Consider the following 27,629-nt stretch of genomic DNA (forward strand, 5'->3'; position numbering starts at 1 on the left):
AGGTGCTAGAATAAATTCTCACTAATCATGTTAGGATTTCAAGACAATATAACTCAAGAATTTATCTTATCCAGACCCTTCACACTCCAGGGTTTCTTACAAACCTTATCCTCATGTTATCCACCAAACCCTAATAACCAAGTTTCCTAGGGTTTCCATAAGACCCTAACATTCTTTTAGGTCTCTATCGTCTTTTACTCTACTTGATCCATTGGTGTCTTCAAGGGGTGACCTCAATGACTTTTCCTCCAGCCCAACTCTAAGTCCATATTATTTTTTCATAGGGCTACATTGTTCTTTGCTTTTGATAATTGAATTTCATCAAGTACACATGCATTCACCCCATAAAATCATCACACCATTAGCAATTATGTAGAAATAATAATGTCATAAAAAATGCAACAGAACATAAAGAAAAATAGAATAAAAACATACACAATAGACACAAGGATTGGTCAGAGACCAGGGAAAAACCCCACAAGGGGGAAAACCCAAGATTCAATTATTCTTCTTATATTAGATATTCATCAATTGTTCATGTAAGATACCAAGTACATCCATAATGAGACACATCAAACATAAGACATATTTGGCCTCCTAGGGCCAATCCAAGTCAATTCATAACTATGTTTGTGAACTGACATTCAATAACCAAATGAGTGCATGTAGCTTTCTACCATATCACTATTTCATAAGCTATTATATAACCTTATTCAAATACCGTCACTCAACCTTAACTTGAAGAATTCAAATAAGAATGTTGGAGAGCCATACCACAGGGCCATGCTAATCGTGTCACTAGGCCATGCTAACCGTGTCACTAGGCCATGCTAACCGTGTCACTGAGAAATGCAGGGCATACCATTGGTCCATGCTAATTTTGTCTGGGCCATGCTAACTGTGTCACTAATCCATGTGATCCATACCACTGGGCCATGCCAACTGTGTCACTCGGCCATATGGGCCATCCAAACTATCCCATATAGGCCATGTGAGCCATGCCAAGCGGGCCATCCAAGCGGGCCATGTGGGACATGCCAACCAGGTCATGTAGGCCATCCAACTGGTCCATGCAGGTCGTTCCAATTGGGTCATGCATATATCATACTTCTATGAGACCATGCACATATTGTATTGAAGCAAGACCATACATAACAATGACTATAGAAAGACCATAGATAAAATTGAACTGTAGTGTAGAGGGTGTTAATATGTAATACAAAGATACCAGTTATGAGACGCAAAAGAGCCATATAGATTGATTCCCATACCATAAAGCAATTGAGACACATGAGTTCATAATGAAAAGGATTTGTATGTCGTTGCCATAGAGGAGCCCTACATCTGATTGTGTATCACAACCAAACACAGAGATGTCATGGAAATGTGTATCAAGATGCCATACGAATCACAAAGAGCCAATGATGAGATCATACATAATGCAAAAATACAAGATCAAAATCCTGAAGCAATATAGTGATGCGAGAGTCGAGAGTGAGATCTCCGTAACCATACTAGAGACTTTAACCACGCTAGAAACCATATGAAATTACAGTGGGACTAGAGTGAGATAAGAGTCCTGTAGCTATAGAGATGCATAATCCTCCGACCATAGATCTCACCTCATAGAGATATATCTGCACCATATATATCACAACTCAAATCATAGAGAAACCATCAAAACCTCAAACCCACCAAAAAATTTCAGATAAAAAATCCCATTCGAATTGCACTTATGAGATCAACCCAATGGGATTTATATAGTTGTTGATATTGACGAAGGGTCATGACCCTTGGAGGAAGATGACATGAACCTATTTGAAGTTGACCTATATAGTTTTCAAATTATTATCATTATTTTTTTAATCAATGAAGCCAACTTGGTGACTATAGAGAAATTCTTCTTGAAATAACATTACAAAGACAAATGTAGGTAGGGAATTTAAACTAGCTGCCAAAATTAACAAAAGTGTGGCAATTTAAAATATTATTTCAATCATAGATCTTTTTATCACCTAGCTTTCTAAAATAGGGAGACTTATGTAATCTCTAATCGATAGATCCTCTATCTTATTCACGACAAGAAGTTCCAATATTTCTTGTGCAACACTTTCAATTCTTGCTAGGCTAGACAAGATAGTCGAGAATGTAGTGTTGTGCTTATAGCCTTGATACTTTACAACCAAGTTGAGACATTGATATTTATATAGAAACCATTTTTATATTCTATAATTTTTTTAGTTTTCAAATAGATATTCGAGCAAATAAATCATGATGAAAAATAAAGAAATTGAAATTGCATTCAAATAAATAAATGAATAGAACACTGATAACTCAAAGCATTAATAATTAAAAGCCAACGTGGGATAACAACATAAATCTTTACAAACTCCTACAAGGGCCATGATGAGGACTACTTTTGATGCCAATATGTCAAAGAATCATATAATGGCAACCGAGTGCCCAAAGAATGCAATAACAAAAGTCTTCATTGGATCACTTCAAGTAATCACTAAATTTCATTAAATATGCATTAAATCAGACTAATTAGCACTAAAATAACTTATAACTTCTGAATAGAATGAACATAGAATTAAATCAAAACAATCAACCTTGAAGGACAAAATCAAACAATGCTAAGCTATCTTTCTTTGCTACCTTTCAAGGTGTCCCTTGCAATCAACAAGACATACTCAGTGTTGGAAAGCTCAAAATGGAGAAATAAAATAATAATAATGATCTTTCAAGTCATAGTGTACCGGTGCAAAGAATTATTTCTCTTTCATTCATAATTATGTTGACCTTTATTCCAAAATAAATTAGTTTATTAATTCAACTTCTTTAAATTGATTTTATTTATTAATTTTATGGAAAATTTAAGAAAGTATTTTAGGGAAAGTGATAAATATACTTTCATTAAATATAAATATAAGCAGGTAGCGTCCCGCAAGACACTTTTTCCATTTATTAAATGTTCCCATTCCACCTTATAGCTCCCATTTTTTATAAACAATAAATCAACAAGAAAATATAAGACTGTAGCATATTATATATCACATTGTTGGGTAATTTATTTTTTAGTTAAATTACTTGTCATTAGTTGTCAAACTCGGGGTTCTTGTGAAGTATACATACACTATTTGTGATAGGATTTTTTTTATTTTTTTTTATTTATTTATTTTTTTTTTTGATTTTTTTTTTTTGTGAATCAGACTTTCTATGAATTTCCAAAATATTTTACATATAGTATCAAAAAACTAGTGGTTTCACCCTGATCGGGTTTGTTGACCATCGATAACTGACCATCACGAAACTTCCAAAATAAACTAAGGACTGCCGCCCAAATCTGATAAGGCCAAAGACACCAAAAAACCTGCAAAATACATAGCACCCCAGTCACCATGGCTAGTCATCGAAAGTGATGGACGCCAGATTGTCAGGCCCTGTCCCTGGTGGAAGGAGGATAATACGAGCAGTCTACATGCTGCTCCAGATGAGTCAACCATGCTTCCAATTTGTCCATCTTCTCCAATAGCAGACTTTGGCCATGGCAAACCACAACCACACCCTCATGAAGGTGGCATTCGAAGTATTGCAATTGCTGGAGTGTTGCCATAACAATCTCATGTTCTTCCTGACGAGTCTTATCCTCAACCCCCAACGTTGCCTGAACAGATTTCATTGATATCCTAGAATTGGCTGCATAGCGAGGAGGACCCCCACGACCATGTCCATGCCAAACAAGGCTCCTACTTCCATCCCTGTTGCTACATCAGATCGCTCCACCGCCACGACCATGTCCCTCGTGAGTATGTTTACCTCCTCCACGACCATGTCCCCCGCGAGTATGCCTACCTCCTCCATGACCATAACCAACCTTCACGACCCCATGCCAAATTCTCCCCTCGCAGCCAGGTAGAGTAGGGGAGGATTTGAACAAACAATAAGATCATGGATCTGACTTCATATTAGCTCTAGCCTCACCAAAACCACAAGAGAATCACCTTACATGAACACAATCAATTATTTTCCGGCCGCCCCGAACCACTTCGAACCTCTTAAGGAGTCCATCGACCCTTCGACTAGGTGACCTATATCCACACTATAAGAAATAACAAGGAGGTTCCCTTTCTAGAACTACCACTCTCCCAAACCCAAGATTTACCAGCCCTAAACAAACTTCATTCCACAAGCTCCTTTCTGTCCACTATGTAGCTGCACACCAAACACACATCCTCAACAACTTCCACCACAACCAGTAGTTCCCCCATTGCCAAAGTCCCCAAGCCAACTTGGAGCGCTGACGTGCCTGAGGGGGCCTTTCCTTTACTGTGACCAAGAAGAATAGCCCCACAACATTCCCGAGTTCGTAAGGCACCCAAAAAAGTAACACAGTTTCCTCTTGAACCAAAAATTTAAGCGAAGGAGAAACAATTCTCTAGAACACTGAACATGGAAAATCCCAGGAAAAAAAGGAGAATATTGAACCTAAAAACTAATAATAACCCCAAAGAACCCCATGCACAGTCCTGTAGAAATTTGAATAATATAATACTTATTCATAGAGATTATCCTGATTATACATTATTTGCAGAATGCATGCATAATACATAACCTTGTCTACCATTGATCATCAATTTGCGGAATTAAAAAAACAATCGCATGCGCACATTGAAACATCAATCACACATATCAACACAGTATGTAATGGGGAAAGCATACAGCTGAAAACCCCAAACTATCTGTATATTATAATGATAGAGAACATGTAACAATACATAGTACAATACTCCTCACAAGTACTCAGTACTATCTCCACATGCTACACACAAACTAGCTCAGATCTGAACAAGTCACGGGTTCAAATCTCCTCCACTGTTTTCCTGCCTCTACTACGCAATCCAAGTTAAGAATAGATCAGATCCAAGTTCAAATTCCCTTGGCTTGTACTGTGCAATCCTCATTGGAAATCTCAATCAATGATTGTGCAAATCTCATGCACAACTATAGTCACAACTGATAGTAGTCTCACCCTTTCACACACCTCTAACACTTGTCTCCACTGAACTGTCCATGCACTGAGTTAACTGATGTATTCTTTAGTTTATTTATGAGTTAATAATTAGTGAATTAATTAATAATTAATTCGCATCACTCATCACTAGTGTATTTGGCAGTTAGACTAAATACAACTAGTTCAACTAAGTCAAACTGAACACAACTCCATCAACTCCTCAATCAACTCCACCAAACTCAATCACTTGAGTTCTAACTGAAGTCCATCATGCAATAGCTCAAATAACCCATAGGAAAAGTGTATTTCCTTCTGGCAGTTGCATGTGCCACATCCGTAGCTCGAACTGAAGTGCTGCAAGAGGATAATATAATGTTTACAGTACAAATATTATTAAGAGCTAATAATATTCGACTGTTCTATTTTTTGACTGGCAGTCTGAAAATAGACTCCGCCCATATGTCTAAAAATAGAGGTCCAATTATTTTTACCAACATGACCAATCATCCATAAATATCATCCTGCAACTCATAGACCATGATCCATATGTCTAAAAATAGACATAGTCTAAAAATATACTTTGCGCCAAAAATAGCCTACGGGCCCACTTAGTGAAGGTGACTTCTTTTCACTAAGCTCCATCATCTTGTTGCATTTTCAACAAGTCCACCATAACAACGTTGTACCTTGAGAAATTTGATTCGACGCCCACATCACCCAGATCTTGTTCAAAGAACAATTTATAGGGAATCCAAATGGCTGAACGCACCATGAACAAAAAAATCCAAGATGAGTAGACTGACCAAAAGAACCCTACTATCTTGGAGTCCAGGTTCGCCCAAACCACTGGAGTCTCCCATTTTCCTGTCTGCATTGTAGCCATCATGCACCAACTTTGTTTCGAGACCCCCATTGGTATACAATAAGAGTCACAATGCTTGTTCTCCAGAATGACTTAATCACTAAATGCTATGGCTAGGAATCTTCCCAAGTCTTTAAACCCATCTCGTTGTATTGCCAACATCCCATAGGGGTTTTATTATCACACACTTGCAAAGTAAATGAAACAATATGGGGGGGGAGGGGGAGAACTCACCTGCCCTCCCACCACCTTGAATTAAGCCTCGAGTCATGTCTCCAAGCGGGAGAGATCGACTATCCAATTGTCCTCTTGGGCACACATCCCCATTAGGGTTCTCAAATCATGATCTATGCTGTGGGAAAAGTGATTCTGTTGGTAAAGTTGCAAATCCAATGGCCAATCCTAGGGTAAGTCCTGATTTTGGTGGACACATCCCTAGTTGGCTAGATTGTCAATTTCTTGATTACCCTCTCATCTCGTATGTTCCGTTATGATGTAATCAAAGGATGGGAGTTTAGCATGAATTCTTTCCACCAGGAGATTTAGCCTCCAACTTGAGGAGATTTTTTCATGGGGTGTCCCATTGATGAGTTTCTGTACCAGGGAGACTACAATTTGTGAGTCCCCTGTGATGTAAATCTTGGCCAATCCCAATTCAACTGCCACTTCAAGGCCCTTTTCAAAGGCTAGGAACTCCACAACATTGTTTGTAGTAACTCCGCATGAATAAGAAAAAACTTTGACTACCCTACTCTGGTCATTATGGATGAGACCTCCAAATCCTGCCCAGACTGGGTTTCCTTTAGATGCTCCAACAAAATTCACTTAAAAAAAGCCAGATGGGGGAAGGCTAAAGCTAGTAGATGAGGACCTTCCGAGGAGGTGGGGGGGTGAGGAGGAGCAGGGAAATCCAGGTCCACACAAATACCTAACACCACCAGGATTTGCATGTCATGACCCTCCGCCTTCCAGTCCTCCTCAGACCAACGTTCAACTAAAATAGTTTCCTTTATGTTACACTTCACTACCTCCCAGATCTGGGCCCCTTTCACTACTATATCTTGGAACACCACACAGTTTCTAGCTTTTCGGACATTCCATATTACAAATCCTTGAGAAAGAATTCAAGCCCTGTTTACAATAGGATATTTAAACAAACGCCTTCTCCACAGCTCAAAAGATTCTCCGATACTATTAGGGGATCTATCAATGTGGCCAAATAGTAGGTCCACCTTATGCCAAAGATTTTATATAACCTCACATTTATTTAAAAGGTGTTTCAAGGATTCCTTATGGTTGTCGTAGGGCATCTAGATGGACTTAGAAAGCCTTTTTTCCATATATTGTCCCAATTTAATAACCTCCCATGTCTAATGAGCCATAAAAAGAATGAGACTTTTGGCCATAATCTGGATTACCACACTCTCTTCCACAAGGGATCTTGGGGGTCCTTCGTTGAGGTCACCGCAATGGAGAAAACCTCCTTGACTGAGAATGAGTCGCGTGGAATATGGCCCCATTCGAGTTTATCTGGGTCTTGACACTTTAGAATATTGTGTTCCTGAAGAATGTTTGATAGTCTATTCCAAGGCAAGGAATTGTTATGCTACGACTAGTCATCTTGAGCTTTCTAGATCCACCATTTATTCTATTGGTTAGCCCCTTTCCAGAAGTCTGCATCTTTCTTTGCCCCCACTTGTGTTGTGAAAGTTTAGATGTCTTTGAGGTCCTTCTGATTACTTAGCCTTGGATATTGTAGCCAAGAATTCTCACAGAAATGTATTGTTTTCCTGTTCCTAATATCCCAAAATCTATGGTCTTGAATGAGTTCCTTGTTACCCTTTTCCATATTCCATATAAATGAGCCCGAAGGAAATTGTTGTCATTTTAATAACAAGTCCAAGCCTTCGTTGTTGCTATATTTGTGGGTCCATATATTATTCCTAATTTCTGGACCACCTTGCAACCATATCCACCATAATTTATCCCCCAAGACCTTATTTAGCAGCTTGGGATCACATAGGCCTAGTACCCCACTGAGTTTGGGCTTGCATATTTTTTCCCACACCACCAAGGACCAATTCTTCTCAATGTGCACTCCTAGCCATATTTTTTTTTTATCTGGAGACAATCTCTTTATACACACCTTTCGGGGTTGTAAAGTCGGCCGCTGATAAATTGGCAGGGCTTGCAATACAGATTTGAGTACAGTTAATTTGCCATCCCAGTTTAGAATTCTGAAAGTCTAGTTGGACAATTTCCTATCCAGATGATCATTAGGGGAATTTTGAGGTCTAAAATGGGTCTCCTAAGAAAAATGTACAAAAAAAATAAACTTTATAGGAACCAATAGGATTCAAGATGATGATGTCGACCATGGGGGATGATTCACCATTTTTGGAGTGAAAAAGTAAAAATATTAAACAATAATAAAATAATAAAACTACTTTTTCAACTTATGTCCCTAAGGTTTTACTCAAATTTCGAGTGAGAATACTCGTTGGATGCAAAATTAATTCCTCATCTAAGGAGCACCCATGTTGCATACTTTTAATAGTCTCTGCTACACAAAAAATGAGAAATATAGAAAAAACGTGATTGCAATCACGTTTTTCATGTATTTATCAATTTTTGTGTAGTAGGGTGCATCAAAAGTATGAAACATTGGTACTCCTTGGACGAGGAATCAAATTTTGCATCCAACGAGTGTTTGTGCTCGAAATTTGAGTAAACCCATAGGGAGATAAGTTAAAAATACGAGTTGAAAAAATAGTTTTTCTTTTTTTCCCTCTCAAATTTGATGATGTAATCTAATCTTATTTTATTATTTTATAATTTCCTTAGGAGGCCCATTTTAGACCTCAAAATTCCTCTAATGCCAACAGATCCTTCCAACAGGACACCCTAAGAGAGTTGGTAACAAGCGGAACCCCCAAGTGAGTACTTGGAAGAGTACCTATGTGAAAACCAAACGTCTAGGCTAGATGCCTTTGGACCCTGGGGTTGTGTTTAAAGAAGAAGATATCAGATTTATCCCCATTAACTAGAGTTCCTGATGCCTTCTGAAAATCCTCTAAATTAAGACCCAACTGCTTGGCTTCTTGAAGAGTGGGCTTGCCAAGCAACATATTGTCATCTACAAATTGTTGATTGGTAATTGGTGTAGCTTGTGAAGCTAACTGTAACCCTTGTAGGAGACCTCATTCCATGGTTGTCCTTAAGTATATGCTAAACCCTTCTGATGCAATAATAATGAGAAAGGGAGAATTAGGACCCCTTGCCTAAGGCCCCTAGATTATTTAAATGTTTGAGATGGAGATCCATTGACCAATATTGAATACAAGGGCGTTTTAATAAGGGAATTAATCCACTTTATCCAGGATTGCAAGAATCCAAAAGCATCCAAAATACTTATGAGATATTCCCAACTAAGACGATCACAAGCTTTGGACAAATCAAGTTTGATGAGCATACCTGGCAGTTTGGATGTCTTTAAAGAGTGTACTACCTCATGAGTTGTTATGATCCCATCCATTATTTGCCTTCCTTCTACAAAGCTAGATTGTTCTGATCCAATAATATAATTCATGAGAGGCATCATTATGAGGACCATTACTCTTGATATAATCTTGTATATCACATTACATAGAGCAATTGGCCTGAAATCACTTGGCTCCACTGCAACACCCTTTTTGGGGATAAGGGTGAGGAGGGTAGCATTAAGACCAGACCAAATCGTCTGAATTCTTCTGGATTCCTCTACTAATGCATGGATTTCTTGACCAACCAAGGAACTGCCACCCAACCTTGAAGAATTCCGCAGTGAATCCATCTGGGCCCACATATTTGTTTAAGGGAAAAGCTTTAACTACTTATTCGAACTCTAAAAAGGAGATATTCCTCATTGACGCTTCATTTTGTTCCTCAGTGATCAATTTTGGGATGAAGTGTTTTACCTTTTGAATGACAACACTTGTGTCTCCCACCAGCTGCAACAGGAGATTATGGAAATGAGATATTAGTTCCTTTGTGATTTCTTCATGGAGAAAAATCATTTGCCTTGCAAAACATTTAATGAGAAAATGTGATTGTCTTTTCAGTGCTTCATCATATTTCTATGAAAGAAATTGGTATTTCTTTCCCCTTCACATAGCCATTAGATTCTCGGTTTCTGTTTCCATAAGATTTCCTCTTATTTGCGTCTTTTCTCCAAATCTGTAAGAATTTTCCCTTCCTAATCCACTAAATTTTTCGTCCTTCCTTCGAGAATGATCCCTTAGGAAGCCCTATTTTTCACCCAGTGTGGATGGACCATAAACCCCTGATAGCCATATAGCTTCTTATAACTGCCACATTTTAGGTGTTCATTCATTTTGCATATATATTCTTCTTTATCCATGATCACCACTGCTCCTCCCTTATCTGCCTTAAGAACCACAATTTTATCATTGTTCCACACGAATTTGAAGGCTCTTTGTTCTTCTTTACTCAAGTTGCTTTTGGGAGTTTAATTGTCTTTTTTACATCCTTCAACTTGAGTAAAGAAGAACAAAGAGCCATATAGCTGCTGAAGAACCTATGCATTCAAATTTTATTGTCTAAATATTGGGGTGAGCAACCCAAGAACTAAACAATAGAGTTCTTGGATCCTAGATGATTTCTATCCCCCCTACACTTCCTTTCACGTCTAGCGCCATGAATTCTACCTGTGGCCAACATCTATCTGTGATTTGCTTCAATTTGTCTTGGGATACTTTAGTCTCTTGTAATACCAAAATATTTGGTTTCTCTTGTTTAATTCTCTCCTTTAGGTACCTCACTTTACCTTTAGAGTTGAGGCCCAATATATTCCAAGAGACTATTTTCATGGGTGATTGGGGGGGGAGCAATGAAAATACTCTGTGAGCACATTAGCTTGGCCGAAGTTTATGAGGACTACCCTTGCTTCCCTGGTCACATCACGAGTTGATTTTCACCCCTTTTTCAGTTTGTCTGATCCCGAGCTATTCTCTGTGTGAATGAGGGCTAATACATCATCTTTAATGGCTAGACCTATTTGGGGGGAGAAATCCTTGGGTTGATGACATTGTTCCCATTCCTTGTATGTCCTGTGGAATTGTTCCAGTTTCTCCTGGGGAACATCTTTTGCACCGTCTTTCGCCCAACTGCTTAAGAAAGCTACCATAACTCTCTCATTTGAATTCAGGTGTTCCCACCGATCTTCCTGTCCTAGGGCTTGTTGCACTTGAGATAAAATTCTTTGGAGTTCCTTCTCCGATGACTCAAATTTGGGTGATTTATGCTTACTGGCTCACTTTTCCTTAGGTTTTTTTGATGTGATTTCCTTATCCATTATTGGTCGCGTTTGGACCACAATTTCTCGGTCGTTCTATTTCCTGGTTCGCTGTCTTTCCAAATCCGCAAAGTAGTTCTCACTCAAGGTTTGCGATGTCGTTGGTGGGGCCGACGACGTGCGTCCGGATGGACCCTTTTTTCCTCGGTTCTGCCTGTTCTATACCTGCTAAAAACCAGCCATGGCGGTATTCAACAATGGAGGAGGATCTTCCTTGGGTTTTTGCGGGAAACCCTGGAATAGGTGCCCATATTCATGACATAAACGACATTTAAAGGGAACATGCTCATAGTCTAATGGATGAGTCCATACTTCATCGTGGTACTCAATTTCCATTGATTCTAGAAATGGTTTTGAGATGTTCATGTACACGTAGATTCAAGCATATAGAGAATGTCATTTACGTTTCATAATTTTTAAGATTTGAACAAAATCCCCAATATAGTTACCTATTGATTCCAGAATATTTGCATCCCAGAAATCCTCTGGAATCGAGTACAATCTGACCCATATGGGAGCTTCTAGAAATTGCTCCTTGTCTAAATTATAGTAGGGTTCCCAATGTCTCATAAAAAAACCTGCTTTATTCATAAAATAGGGCCCATTATCAAAAACCCTATTTCTTTCCTCTAGATCCGTAAATATAAGTGTGAAAAATATTTTTGCTCTCAGTTGTAGTTTAATTTGAGCTTTCCGCTGCCATTTTTGCTGGATCCAATGAATGAGATCCTATTCCTTGGGTCAAATACCCATAAACTTGCAAATGATTGCATGATATTGCATAAATTGCCTATATTTATCCAAGCAGTTGTTGGGGATTACTACTCGGGGATTCGTTGTTGTTTTTGGTAGACAATGACCCTTCTTGTGGGACTGTCACTGGGCACCCAAAACCAGTGAATCATGTTGTTTGCCTCATTGATACGAGCTACTACCCGCTTCTCTAGGCTTCGGATGGAAGGATCCTATTACCACATTTTTGAAGGAGGGGGCAACCCCCCCTCAAGGGCCCCTAGACATGTGTCCAATCCCCAGAGTCACTAGATTAACCACCAACTTGTAGTTTCTGGATGCAAGAAGGAAATATAAGTGAAAAAAAATCTGCAGAAACCCTCACCTTGAGACCCTTGAAACCCTAATAGATCTCTCCTGCTAGGAAATTCACTTTCAATTAAAGGAAATTATTCTAATTGCAAGATGAAGATGAATCTTATTTATGACAAGATCATGGAAAAGAAGATTGAACTAATGCAAATGGAAATGAAATCTAGACTAGATCTAATTAAGCATATACACATATTATTTTCTCTACTCAAAACTAAGAAGTGGTTTCAAAGCAAACTATTATGAATGAAAGAACTTCAAATTCTATTCTAACAATGGAAATCTCTTATTCTAGTGAACTTTGAATGACAATTTTATTCAATAAAATTGAAAGACAAAGCCACCTGATAAAATTAAAAAGAAACTAGAAGGAAACTTAATCTATTCCAACTTGAAAGGAATCTTAATTGTGAAATTGAAACTGATCTAAAGCTATGAAGCTTGGAAATTGAAAACTATTCTAAAGTATGACAATTAATAGAATTACTAGTGTGCATTTCTTAATTCAAAACTGATCATATGAATTCAACATGGAAACTGAAGTATGAAAGCGAAAGCAAATCTAAAAAAAAATAATTCAAAATAAATGTTTTTGTGGTTTTTCTAATTTAATATTGAGCACTCATTCTATTACAAACAAAATATTGATGAGTAAATTGTGCTTGAAACAGAGCATTAAAACATCTGTCTATTTTAGAAACTAAATAAAAATGAATGCATAATGAAAAGAATAAAATCAAAAGAACAAATACAATGTCTCACAACTCTGCAGGGGGCCCTCCTGTTGAGTGTGAGGAAGTAGGAATTTTTAGATCACTAGATTAAATCATCAACACTTCAAAATTGTGCCATGAAACAAAGTGTTTGTATTATTTAAAATAGAGCCTTCCTCCAAGAATGATAGAAACAATATGATATTAATACATTGACTGTCATTTGCTTGTAGCTAAAGCTTTTTTATAGTTTTTAAATTACAACTACATTGAGATCCTCATGTCTAAGAATTAGAACTGAAAGGAAACCTTATTGCCATGAATTTACTTAAGCACGATCCATTCCAACCTCTGTTTGCTTGAATGGACATTAATTGGCGCATAGTTTTCTCATGCAATCTAGAAAATAAGGCTCCAAAGAACTTGAAAAAATTCCCAAACGGTAACGAATTTGAGGAAAAAAATCATAGGGAACCTAATTGGGCTCGTGCTAAAAAAACCCATATTTTAGTTTTTCAAAATTCAGTTTCATTTTCTCAGAAAACGCGTTTGAAGTTGACTGGTCAAAACTGCAGTGTTTTTCCTTTGATTTCTTGCTCGAGGTTCACACATGTGAGCTAGGTAGATTTTGACCAACACAAATACATATTGTAGCTTCTAGAAACCAAGTACAAGTGTGTTACTTCCTTCTAGAGTGGTGCTAGTACCTTAAACATGGATATAGCTACAGAATCTTGAACTGGTCAAACTATCATTAGTAAACCAAATATAATCTTAGTTAATTCATTAAAAGAAAATAAAATGTATGAAAATTAACCAATTTGAGCATTGTAAATATTTATGATGTGTTTACGAGATCTTGGGGAAAACGAGGTAAGAAACGGATGAAAAAAAGGGCACAAATGGTTAAAATGATGACCATGAATAATGGTGAAATGATGACAAATCAGTGGCCCAACATGTCCCCCACACTAAGATATTTGAATGTCCTCATGGAAATGAAGGGAACCAACATAAATGATCAACATATTTACTCCAGATGTATCCTTCTTTGTTAGGAAATGAGCTAGATTTCTTTGAACAATTGTTTGTTCCCAGAGGAATAATGTCTTGATTATTGGTTGATTTGAAGTAATGAGATTAGTCTTAGCTACTGAAGTAGACATGCTTCAGTTCTTCCTTGAAAAATCAACAAGAGAATGTGTCATGAAATATATTCTTGGAATCAAGGTACATATTTTTAGTGAGCATCCCACTAATGAAGTTTTCCAAGATCCTTAAACCATTCCAATGCCTCATCTTCAAACCTCAATGTAAGAATCATCATTCTAACCTTCTCATGAAAAATATGAAAATAATTCACAACTCCATCAAATGATGCAATATCCCATGAAATGACTTACAATATGACAAAGAAATCCATCATTCCATATTTTAATTCTTCAAAATACTGGGCTGATCAAGACTTTGTCCTCAAGAGTTATTGCTTGATTACTTTCTTCTTGAAGGGCTTCTTCAACGTGCTTTTCATCCACATGCTCTTCATGTTTAATTACCTATTTTGCCTTTTTGTCATGTCCCCTCAAATTCTACGCAAACGATAGACATCTTACCTTTCTAAATCTTTTCTTTTATTCAAACGAATCAAGGGACTGTTGTACTTTGACAATTGCATGCTTGTATTATATTTTTACTATTATCTCATAGCCATATTCTCTGTAACATAGGCAACAATTTTGAAATATATCTTGAACACAAACATGTTCATTTCCACCTTAAAGTTTCCTCAACAATGACCTTGGGAACATAGCTATGAAGATGTCCTTATTAATGATGAGTAGTATGATCTATCAAGTTGAAATTTCTTATTCATAAAACTTTTTCAACTTGAATGGAGGTGTCACGAAACAAATTTTCCCAAGAAAAGACCAAGATAGCAAAAAGGGATAAAATGAAAGGATTTTAATTTCACAACTGCAAAAATATTAGAGACCAAGCTTCCCAAGTGGCATTTTTGACATCTTAATTTCAATCAAAATAAGCTTGTATGTTTAAGGTAAAAGACATCTTCATGAGGTCTAGTACTCAAGGATAAGGTTTATCTTTTGTTTCGAAAGGACCAATGTCCCATGAAAAAAAAATTCCAAGCTACATCTCAAAGATTGTCCAAAACATATATTTGGCATGAGAGCTAGGTCAATGATGGAAAATATGGTTGATAGTATGAGGTGGTCTGCAAAATGAAATATATGGTGGAAAAATGAAAGGATGTTATAATTATAGTGGTTTCTTATCATAATTTTCTAAATTTTTAATAAATTAAAAAGTTTGGTGAGCGATTTTACCTCAATTTTACCTTTTGGAATTGGTGGAGAAGAGAACATGATATGATGGTTGTTTTGGTATTAATTTGGCTCAAGTACTCTGTTGTTGCATGATGTGTTGACCATCACTTTGATCTTGTTCCACAAAATTTGTCCCCTTCTTGTAGCAAACTTGTTTTTCAAATTTATCTTTAATGGTAAATCAGATTCCCCTGAAATTTTTTGAGGTTGTTACTATTAATATTATACATCTTCCCACAAAACATCTCATCCAATGGGTGCACATATCTCGAGAAAAACGAGAAATGGCCGTAGATTATGACGACCAATTTCTTGAAAAATACACATTGGAATTTCTTGAAATTTTATGTATTTATTTACCCTACCATGACACATTTACCCTAAAAATTTCAGGATCAACAGATGCATGGATGGGCTGTTTGCAAGATATGGTCAAATCAATTTATGCCCTATTTCACCCTTCACACTACCAAATGTTGCAACAAAAACATATGTCACAGACTCATTTTAAGGCCAATTTGAGTGCTTCAAAAGGGAAACAATTTATTTTTTCCCTTTTTACCGCCACATACCTTCATGATCTCATTTTGATGAAGAAAATGTGCTACTGTACAAAATACTAAATTTTGTCTTGATGTGTGCACAATGGTGAAAAATGAAAATATGCCTTAAGAACCCCACTGAAATGTCTTGGAAAATTGTTCTTTTTTGGAATTCTACCCACGTCTTACTCAATTTATCATACTCTGAGAAAACCCAATTGTTAGAATATATATATATGTATATATATATATATATATATATATATATATATATATATATATATATATATATATAGATATAGATATATATATAAAGTTCCAATCTCTTGCAATATTTGTGCCAAAATTGCCTTGGAACGCACTAATACAGCCAAAAAAACATGTTGCTCCAACAATAGCTGCAAAAAATGCAACTTTCCGTAGTTGTTGTAGAAAATTTCTACATCTATCTCTATTTTTCTTTTAAAAGTTGTTTTCTCTGAGTTTGAACTGTTAACTTGGATTATGTGTTGTAAGCAAAAGTAGAGACCATGAAATATGATGCGTGTTGACTTAAATAGACCCAATTTTATTGATATGCTTGAAATAAATGAAGAAGAGTTGTAGTGGTGCCATCGTGCTACTATTGAATGACAAAAAGATGAACATGTTGCTATAAGAAACTAATAAAATACATTGCTGCAAGTTGTTGTTGATTCCATATAACCATATAACTATATAATCTTCATCAAAACCAAAATTCATTGTACAATTCTTACCATGCGAATGAATGTGCTGAAGTCGAGCATGGAAAGAAATCATTGGATTACCTATCACTGATGAAAATCTTTAATCAATGCGAGACAACTCATCGATAATGTAAATGAGTGCTAAGGTACCTAAGTGCATCTTGTCAGGGACGAATGAATGTGTTGAATTCGAGTCACCTGCAAGATCTGACAATTAAGAGACATTATTATATTACCATTGTTATTAACAAGGAGGATTTCCATTGATATATGCAAGTTCCAAGGCACTCCAAATAATCTCTGATCTTGGTCCTAGATAAGGTGTTGAAGTTGATGGGACAAGATCCGTTGGAAGGTGGGCCTTTAGGAATCCCACATCAGCCAGCTAGAGCATAGAATAAAAAATTATTTGAAGAACCATAATAAAATGTGGAAACCATCATGAAATTACATAACCTATTCTGAAATTTCCTCGCGAGTTGCTTGGTTTTCAAGAAAAGCTCATGCCCAACTGTGCTAGTAAATTGGTTTTCACAATAGGACTTATTTTTCTCTTTACTCTTTTTTCCTTTTTAAAAAAAAAAATCCTATTCTACTTGAAAAATAAAATCTCATTCAAGTATAAGAATACTTCCAATGGAACCATGTGTGTAATAAGATGATAGATAAACTCATATGCTGGTTTGAAATATAAGCTTTGATATGTACCAGTATATGAGAGACCAACTGCTTTGATTGAGATGATGTTAGAAAATACTGAATAGTTGAGTACTGAAATCCGATGACTAGCTTGAACCAAGATTCAATGCAATATTGTCTTCCTTGGCTTCCTGCTATCATGCCATGAAAGTATTCAAAGATGTGATCCCCATTGGTAAAATCTGGTGATACGCATGCAAGTAACTTTTCAATCTCAGGTTCCAACAATTTCTCTTCTTCAACAAACATCCATGATTCTTGGACCTTATCTGGATCTTCTTCTTCTAGTTGTTGTTATTCAATGACAGTTGGAGAATCATTTTGTAATACCTCAACATTGTAAGTGAATTGAGGTGTTTTATTATTGGGGATATGAAATGGTTGTGTAGGTAGTTAAGTGGGAATGGATCTTTTGGGTGGTTGGTAATGGGAAAGGTTGAATTGAGGTCAACTGAGGGTGAAACTGATTTTTTTTTGGAGGTGAATGGTATGGATAACATTGCTATTGGTATTGAGGATAGTGAGGAAAAGGTTGACGATATGGTGGATTTCCTCTGTAAGGCCCTTACCAACCTTGTTTCCAAGATAGGTTTTGAGGTTTGGATTGAGATGGACAAGGTTTCCAAGGCAAGGGTGTTTACCAATTACTTTGAGATTATTGTGGATAGCCTTGAAATTGTGAATTAAGATCTTGCATCATACGAGGTTGATGAGGCTGCCATGGTCTTCTTGGAGCTACATAACGTTATTGTTTCGGTGTTTGGTTTTCTCCTTGGTAAAGTGCCTTTAACCCTGGTAATGATGGGAAATCTTTAGTAGTATGTGATCATGCACATATTTCACAAATTTTAAAGTTATCAAGTGGGCATTCATGCAAAACATGTTTCTTTCTACATTTAGGGAAAAATATAAATGAAGAAACATTCTCAACTTTTTTCTTGTTTTTCATTCTTATCATATCAATTTGTTCATTTAAATTACCAAGAATGTCTAGCAAATTGTTAAGTTCAGTTTGACTTACCAATCCTCATACCAACTGACTTTCTCTTGCCATAACTGGATCTTGAGGGGATCTTCCATACTTTACTTTTCCTCTTGATATGTTCTTTCACAATTCACAAATCTCTTGAAATGACAATTGAGAGACATCTCCTTTTCCCATCAAGTTAAGAAGATCAATCTATTCATTCCTTATAGCTTTTAGTAGTAGAGTTTTTAATGTGTATAATCCTGAATCATGCAATTTATATCTTTTGGCATTATAAGTAAATCTTGCCAATAAATATTCTAGGCTTTCATCCTCTTTTTGGTTCACCTTAAATAATTAATTTCTAAGGTCATAGTGTATGCGACAATATTTATATTTTCTTAGAAATATTATTTTCATATTATCCCATGTCCTTATAGAATTTGTTCCTAATTTTTTAACCATATAAGAGCTTTATCCTTCAATGTTATTGGAAACAAATTCGATTTTTGAGTGCGTAATGAGTAGCCATAAGGTCTACAAAGTATTTTAAATTCGAAAAGAAAGTTTTCCAGGTCTTCAAATCTCAACCTTTGAAGTTGATGGAGGGATTTTCTTCTTATGAACTTTGATATCAATTTATTGAATGGGAAATCCAAAAGCATCTTCATCATTTCCATCCATTTATTCTACCTCCTCTTTCACCTCTTCTTCTACTTGCAAAAATATGAATTCATGATGTGGAAGGTGATGTGGCTCTTACTGTACCATGTGATATAGTGGGGGTGGTAGGTGATTGAAGTCTTTTTTTTTTGAATCTACCTCTAGGATGTACTAAAATGAGATTAAGTGGATGCAAGTAATAATGAGATTTGATTGAAAGCTAATGCCTATGTATACTTCCCCAACAACAACGGCAAAATGTTGGGTAATTTGATTGTTAGTTAAATTACTTGTCATTAATTGTCAAACCCGGGGTTTCGTGAACTTGTGAACTATACATGCATTTTATGTGCTAGGAAATTTACTTTCAATTAAAGGAAATTATTCTAATTGCAGGATGAAGATGAATCTTATTTATGACAAGATCATGGAAAAGAATATTAAACTATTGCAAATGGAAATGAAATCTAGACTAGATCTAATTAAACATATACAAATATCATTTTCTCTATTCATAACTAAGAAGTGGTTTCAAAGCAAACTATTCAGAATGAAAGAAATTCAAAGTATTTTCTAACGATGGAAATCCCTTATTGTAGTGAAATTTGAATGAAAATTTTATTCTATGAAATTGAAAGACAAAATTACTCTATAAAATTAAAATAAACTAGAAGGAAACTTAATCTATTCAAACTTGAAATGAATCCTAATTGTGAACTTGAAATTTATCTAAAGCTATGAAGCTTGGAAATTGAAAACTATTCTAAAGTATGACAATTAACAGAATTACTAGTGTGCATTTCTTAATTCACAACTGATCATATGAATTCAAAATGAAAACTAGAGTATGAAAGCGAAAACAAATCTAAAAAAAATAGTCAAAGGAAATGTTTTTGCGTTTTTTATTTTATTAAATATTGAGCGCTAATTCTATTACAAAAAAAATATTGATGACTAAATTGTGCTTGAAACTGAGCATCAAAACATTTTTCTATTTTGAAACTACATAAAAATGAATGCATAATGAAAAGAATGAAATAAAAAAGAACAAATACACTGTCTCACAACTTTGTAGGGGGTCCTCTTGTTGAGTGTGAGGAAGTTGGATTTTTTAGATCATTGGATTAAATCATCAACACTTCAAAATTGCGCCATGAAACAAAGTGTTTGTATTCTCTGAAATAGAGTCTTCCTCCAAGAATGATAACAACAATTTTATCTTAATACATTGAATGTCATTTGCTTGTAGCTAGAGCATTTTTATAGTTTTTAAATTACAACTACATTGAGATCCTTATGGCTAAGAATCAGAACTAAAAGGACACCTCATTGCCATGAATTTACTGAACCACAATCTATTCTAACCTTTATTTGCTTGATTGGGCATTAATTGACACATTTGCATACTGTTTGATCATGCAATCTGGAAAATAGTGCTCCATAAAACCTGGAAAATATCTCAAAGGGTAATGAATTTGAGGAAACTGTTGAAAATAACCCATGTTTTCGTTCTTCAAAATTCGTTTTCATTTGATGAGAAAACGTGTTTGAACTTCGCTGGTCAAAAGTGCTACTTTTCCCCCTTGATTTCTAGCTGGAGGTTCACACGTGCGAGCTGGGTAGACTTTGACCAACAAAAATCCATATTGTAGATTCTAGAAACCAAGTCACTCAACCTTACCTTGAAGAATGAAAATCTGAATGTAGGAGAGCCATACCACCGGGCCATGCTAGTCGTGTTACTGAGACATGTGGGCCATACCACCAGGCGATGTAAACTATATCGTTGGGCCATGCTAACCGTGTCATTAGGACATGCAAGCCATACCACTCGACCATGCTAACTGTGTCACTGGGCCATGCGGTCCATCCCAACCAAGCCATGTGAGCCATCCCATACAGGTCATGCGAGCCATGCCAACCGGGCAATGCGGGCATCCAACCAGGCCATGCGGGACATGCCAACTGGGCCATGAGGACCATCCAACTGCGCCATGTAGTTCGTGCCAACCGGGCCATGCATACATCATACTACTATGAAACCATGCACATACTGTATTGAAGTGAGACCATACATAATAATGCATTATAGTGAGACCATAGATAATATTGTAATGTAGCGCAAAGGGTGCCAATATGTAATACAACGATACCATATATGAGATGCAAAAGATCTGTATAGATTGATTCCCATACCATGAAACAATCGAGACCCGTGAGTTCATAATGTAGAGGATCTGTATATCGATGCCACATAGGAGCCCTACGTTTTATTGTGTATCACAACCAAACATAGAGATGTCATATAATTGTGTATCAATATGCCATACAAATCACAGAGAGCCAATGGTGAGATCATACATAATGCATAGATACAAGATCAAAATCTTGAAGCAATATAGTGATGTGAGAGTCCAGAGAGAGAGCTCCATAACCATACTAGAAACTTTAACCATGCTAGAATCCATATGAAATTGCAGTGAAACTAGAATGAGAAGAGAGTCATGTAGATATATATATGCGTAATCCTCCCACCATAGATCTCACCTCAAATATATATAGCCGCTCCATACAGATCACAACTCAAATCAAAGAGAAACCATCAAAACCTCAAACCCACCAAAAAATATCAGATAAAAAATCCCATTTGAATTTCACTTTAGAGATCAACCCAATGGGGTATATATAGTTGTTGATATTAACAAAGGGTCACGACCCTTGGAGGACGCTGACATGAACCTATTTGAAGCCGACCTATATAGCTTTCAAATTATTATTATTATTTTTTTAGCCAATTGTAGCCAACTTGGTGACCATAGAGAAATTCTTCTTGAAATAATATTTCGAAGACAAATGTAGGTAGGGAATTTCTACTAGCTGCCAAAATTAATAGAAGTGTGGCATTTTAAAATATTATTTCAATCTTGGATCTCTTTATCACCTAGCCCTCTAAAATAGGGAGACTTATGTAATTTCTAATCGATAGATCCTCTATTTTATTCATGACAAGAAGTTCCAATACTTCTTGTGCAACACTTTCAAATATTGCTAGGTTAGACAATATAGTCAAGAATGTAGCCCTGTGCTTATAGCCTTGATTATTTACAACAAAGTTGAGACCTTGATCTTTATATAGAAATCGTTTTTCTATTCTATAATTTTTTTAGTTTTCAAATAGATATTCGTGCAAATAAATCATGATGAAAAGAATAAATAAATTGAAATTACATTCAAATAAATAAATGAATAGAACATTGATAACTCAAAACATTAATAATTAAAAGCCAATCTGAGACAACAAAAAAATATATTTACAAATGCCTATGAGGGTTAGGATGAGGAATACTTTTGATGCCAATATGTCAAAGAATCATATAATGGCAACCAGTTGCCCAAAGAATCCAATAACAAAAGTCTTCATTGGATCACTTCAAGTAATCGCTAAATTTCATTAAATATGCAAGAAATTAGACTAATTAGCACTAAAATAACTTAGAACTTCTCAATAGAATGAACATAAAATTAAATCAAAACAATCAACCTTGAAGGACAAAATCAAAGAATTCCAAAATATCTTTCTTTGCTACCTTTCAAGGTGTCCTTTGCCATCAACAAGACAAAGTTAGTCTTGGAAAACTCAGAATAGAGAAATAAAAGAATGATAATGATCTTTCAAGTTATATCATACCCCTGCAAAGAATTATTTCTCTTTCATTCATAATTATGTTTGCCTTTATTCCAAAAGAAATTAGTTTATTTAATGAACTTCTTTGAATTAATTTTATTTATTAATTTTATGGAAATAAGAAAGTATTTTAGGGAAAGTGATACATATACTTTAATTAAATATAAATATAAGGAGGTAGGGTCTTGTTAGACTCCTTTTCCATTTATTAAATGTTCACATTTAACTTTGTAACTTCCATTTTTTTTTAAACAATAAATCAACAAGTAAATATAAGATTGTAATATATCATATATCATATTGTTGGGTAATTTAATTACTATCAATTGTCCCAAAAGGTACAAAGAGAGGCCGATAGGATTATTAAATTGGAATTGTTGAATTTTTCTAGAAGAGTTAATTGGTTTGTGGAAAACCTTGTTTTCTAGCACTGGATCATTGTGCAATTACTTTTCAGAAACACATTGCATGTCTTATTTAATTTTAGAGTAAGTTAATTACCCAAAATCAAGAGGTTAAGTTAATTACCCAAAATCAAGAAACCTCTATAGATGGCCAAGCATGTACGAAGAATACATCTCATTCATATGCAATACCAAATCCATCTTTTATTTTCTCTGAGTAAAATTTCAAAAGCATGAACACATGCCATTTCATATGCACAATAAACCCAACTTCTGAAATTTCAATGCTTGGATGCATCCCATTCATATGCTACAGTAAACCCATATTTTCCTTAAATTTCAATCCATAAACACATCCATTCATGAGCTATAACAGAACCACAAAAAACAAAACCCTGCAATGCCAGAGCATTATCCCCATTCAAAAGCAAAGAAGTAGCAAATATAAGCGCCAATGTTCCACAGTCTTGACTGCGCAAACCAATCATTGCCATCTGAAAAATCAAGAAAATAAAGACGATGACGAGTTAAGGAGATGATAGTGACCCTTTTTCTGGCCTTCTTCTGAATATGCTGTGGAATAGTTGCTTAGACCAATAGATTTTGGATATGGCCATGCATAGCATACTCTATCATCAAGTTCTTCATCTGTGTAGATCTTAAAACCCTCTTAGTGGCATAATCCCAGCTTAATTGCTCTGCAGGGGTTTTTAATACCTCTAGTTGGCTCATTGGAATAGCCATGAAGCAGACTGGCAGCCTGCAAGAAGGTGCAGGCTTGTATAGAGACAGAACAATGATGGACCTGCAAATGCTTCCTTTAATGGAGGCATGATTCGAGGGAGAGGGCACAAAAACACACACTTCTACTGCACTACTACAGTCAGTGATGTCAAGTTGCATTACTACTGTTTAACATAATATGAAAATATCAACTATGTGGTATGTATATTTACTAAAAGAAGAGCAATAGCTAAAGGTTTAATTAGGCCAACCTTGAGGTATGTGTGAATTGCTTTGTAGAGCTGATCATGAGCAGGCCTACTGAAGGATGGCAGAGTTTCCATGAAATCCAAGAATTTAGTTGGGGAAATCTATGGACAGGCTGTAATTTCTGTAAGATATTCGTCCCAAATTTTGGAAACATTGCATACAGTGGGGTTGCTGCTCAAGGAACTGCGAGAACTGGCATTCCCTTCACTGTAAAGGGTACTGTAATCAGAATCATCCCCGACATCCGTTTGCAGAGACATAAACAGAGAAACTATATGTTGCATGCTGTCCACCTCGGGCGAACTATCCACAACATAAATTTCTTCTTCACATGGGGTCTCAGAATTGCTTCTATAACCATCATAAACTGTCTCCTTATCATCACCATTGTCATTTTTATTCATCAATGGTAGTAAAAAATCTGCGAGCCTAACCTGATCGAGCTAGCCTGCAATTCTGATTTCGAGCCTGAACCTGCACCCTTTTCCCACATTCCATGCAAAGGCACAACGAAGTAGCCCAAACAGAAAGCTAACTGGCACTGTGTCTTCTTTCTCCACGGGAAGCAGCCTAATGATAGATTCTAGTACATTTTTCATTTTAGAGTCCTTGCCCTTCATGTGACCGTGGGGTTTAATCACGTCATAAACCCAGCTATCAACGTACAGAACCAGAGCTCGGCTGATGAATCCCTCATAATTCCCCTGCCTCCTGATGGACTCCATTATTTGGCGAAAGTAATCGATTGGGAGCGTTAACAGGTCTTCGATCAACCAGTCTTTCTCATAATTCTCCATGTGATGACCCCCATCAAACCCAAGCTCCATGGGTGTCAAAGGAATCGATGTGGACCCCTGCTTCTCGTTCATGATTTCAGAGCAGGCCAACAACGCCAGCGCCTCAACACAGGCGCTAACGATTTCTAGCTCCCGGACTATGGGATGAAGCTCCTCGCAGCTCCGGAGAGCTTCAATGGTATCGTCCCAGTTTTTTAGTATAACGTCCTGGAAATACAGTTGACTTCTTCTGTAGAGATTCCCTCTGTATTGCTCCTCCGTCATTTCAAAGAACTCTGAAGCACATCGTATGGCAGCAACGGTGGACTGTCCCATGAGGATGGTAGAGCCGTAGCAATAAGCTGCTATTAGCTCAAAAATCCTAGCCCCGCCAGGAGGGTTCAAATAAATCTCTTTGGCATCCATGAGCTCCCTTTTGAAATACCCGCTTCTGGACACCAGAGGGAACTGCCAGCACAAAAAAACACAAGTATTTGCATGCATTGGTACTGAGATTAGAAAAATCCTTCAGAATTTAAGGAGACCAGGACTGGTTTGTATACCTTATGAAGCTCAAAACTGCAACCTAAGATGTGAATTGTAACACTGGTTGGAAAACCAGTAGCTTTGTACCTGTGGATACCAGATTATGTCTCATTTTCAGTTTCACGGCATTCATCGCATCTCAGAAAGAAAAGCACGTCTTTGTATCATTAAATAGTGAAATTTACAAACCATACACATCTTTTGCAGATCTTTCAATCTGGATGCAAGATAGAATATGATGTGCATGGCCATATCCAAAATATACTGTTCTAAGAAACAACCATCTGATCCATGACATCCAAGATACTGATGGTTATCCTATTTTGAACTTGAAGGCTATTTGTTTTTAAATCAGTGTTGGCATGGCAAAGAAAGGCTCGGTCATCAGCAAATTGGAAAAATGGGAAAAATAACAGTGAAATTAAATATTAAAACCTTGTTTTACCCACAATTATGACATTTTTTTCCTGAGAATATACACATCAGTTTCTTCATACGCATACTCTGGATGCAAAGCCTCATGGGTACTTTCTCCACAGTGAAATAATTAGGACAAATCTGCCAAAAAGGCTGATGGGATTCTGTAGATCGTATCTGATAACCTAATAGAATTGATAACCTAATAGAATTACAGTATTCGCTTCAGAAAGGGCATTCATGGTGGAAATCAAAGGCTCCACAGTATTCTCCAAATAAACAACATCCGTGACAACAATGAAATCAAATGGAGGCTTCAGTACCTGAATCTGCTTCTTGTTGTTCCAATAGAGCTGAGAAATCTTCACTCTTCCAACGCCGGATCCCGGTTTTCCGACCGAGGCGAGGGAGGTCGCCGCCGTGTTTTTCTTCACGTTGCGTTTGAGGGCAGGTAGAATGGGGGCGATGTCGGTCAAGACCATGTCAAGGCCGAGCAGGGCCAGGCCCATTCCAGCGACGCCGCAGCGAGTCCCGAGTTCGATTCCGCGTTTGTTCTTGAATTGGAAGATTTGGGTGTATACGGGATTGGTGTTAGAGGTTGGGGTGAGGAGGCAGCGTTCCACGAATTTGACGAAGATTACGGAGCAGGCCAGACGGAGGTGCCAACCTGCATAGCAATAACAATGGGAATAATAAACAAACGATTAACTCTAAGGCCAAGGGTGACAAAGAATGGGAAAAAGCAGTAAATAGGAAAAAGAACTGAAAATATCTTGCCATGCCAACGAGGGTGAAAAGAAGGAAACTCAACTGATATTTGGAAAAAAGTAGTCACATTTCAAATCAACAGTTGAAATTGTCTCCCATGATTGAACGGTGCAAAATAAAAGTGTTGACGATTGTTGATGCATAGGAAGGCCTATCAGCCTAATTAGTTAAATTACTTGTCATTAATTGTCAAACCCGGGGTTCCGTTAACTTGTGAAGTATAAATGCACTATATATGCTAGGCAATTTACTTTCAATTAAAGAAAATTATTCTAATTGCAAGATGAATATGAACCTTATTTATGACAAGATCATGGAAAAGAAGATTGAACTATTGCAAATGGAAATGAAATGTAGACTAGATCTAATTAAGCATATACATATATTCTTTTCTCTTCTCAAAACGAAGAAGTTGTTTCAAAGCAAACTATTATGAATGTAAGAACTTCAATGTCGATTATAACAATGGGAATCTCTTATTCTAGTGAAGAAAAAATGACAATTTTATTCTATGATTAAAAAAGAAAAAAAAGAGGAAACTTGATATATTCCAACTTGAAAGGAATCCTAATTGTGAAATTGAAACTAATCTAAAGCTATGAAGCTTGGAAATTGAAAATGATTCTAAAGAATGACAGTTAACAAAATTACTAGTGTGCATTTATTAATTCAAAACTAATCATATGAATTTAGCATGGAAACTGAAGTATGAAAGCGAAAGCAAATCTAAAAAAAACAATTCAAAGTAAATTTTTTTTGTGGTTTTTTAATTTAATATTGAGTGCTCATTCTATTATAATCAAAATATTGATGAGAAAATTGTGCTTGAAATAGAGTATCATAACATTTGTATATTTCAGAAACTAAATAAAAATGAATACATAATGAAAAGAATGAAATCAAAAGAAAAAATACACTGTCTCACAACTCTGTAGGGGGGCCAGCTGTTGAGTGTGAGGAATTTGAAATTTTTAGATCACTGGATTAAATCATCAACACTTCAAAATTGTGCCATGAAACAAAATGTTTGTATTATCTGAAATAGATTCT

At 36.3% G+C, this 27,629-nt stretch overlaps 1 pseudogene; it reads right to left on the bottom strand.

Moving 5' to 3' along the window:
- Nucleotides 1–25,692, bottom strand: part of LOC149171394 (BTB/POZ domain-containing protein At5g48800-like) — a 164,133-nt pseudogene extending 138,441 nt beyond the window's left edge.
- Between the last annotated feature and the right edge of the window lie 1,937 nt (nucleotides 25,693–27,629).

This window comes from Pinus tabuliformis, chromosome 4_2 (genome assembly GCF_031772625.1).
Source record: "Pinus tabuliformis cultivar Carrire ecotype Pingquan chromosome 4_2, CPIR1, whole genome shotgun sequence".
In the NCBI taxonomy this organism is placed as follows: domain Eukaryota; kingdom Viridiplantae; phylum Streptophyta; class Pinopsida; order Pinales; family Pinaceae; genus Pinus; species Pinus tabuliformis.